The 244-nt window shown below is 42.2% G+C and overlaps 3 pseudogenes; all 3 read left to right on the top strand.

Annotated features, from left to right (window-relative positions):
- LOC119581685 overlaps window positions 1-244 on the top strand; it is a 17,958-nt pseudogene that overhangs the window by 3,663 nt on the left and 14,051 nt on the right.
- Window positions 1-244, top strand: part of LOC119581679 — a 19,923-nt pseudogene that overhangs the window by 13,695 nt on the left and 5,984 nt on the right.
- The window catches only part of LOC119581692, a 2,024-nt pseudogene continuing 1,927 nt past the window's right edge, over window positions 148-244 (top strand).

Below are 244 nucleotides of genomic sequence, written 5' to 3'. Positions count from 1 at the left end.
CGTTTTGTGGAAATAGATTGTTTTCTTAAGCTTCCTTAATTCTAAAGGGAACTTGAATTAACTCCTTTTACAGTGACAGTGTCAGATTTGGGTAAATCGAGTTATGCCTTCATACTTAAAAGCTGTCACGTCTCGCCAGAGCGCAGTCACCTGTCAGGAGTTCCGACTCAGCAGAGGGACCTGAGCTTAAAGTAGTCGTTGAAAGAAGTTCTTTGGCTCAATTGCAGGCTCGTTCTAAAAGGAA

The sequence above is a fragment of the Penaeus monodon genome, chromosome 15 (genome assembly GCF_015228065.2).
Source record: "Penaeus monodon isolate SGIC_2016 chromosome 15, NSTDA_Pmon_1, whole genome shotgun sequence".
Lineage (NCBI taxonomy): Eukaryota > Metazoa > Arthropoda > Malacostraca > Decapoda > Penaeidae > Penaeus > Penaeus monodon.
This window is presented reverse-complemented; position numbering and strand designations above follow the sequence as displayed.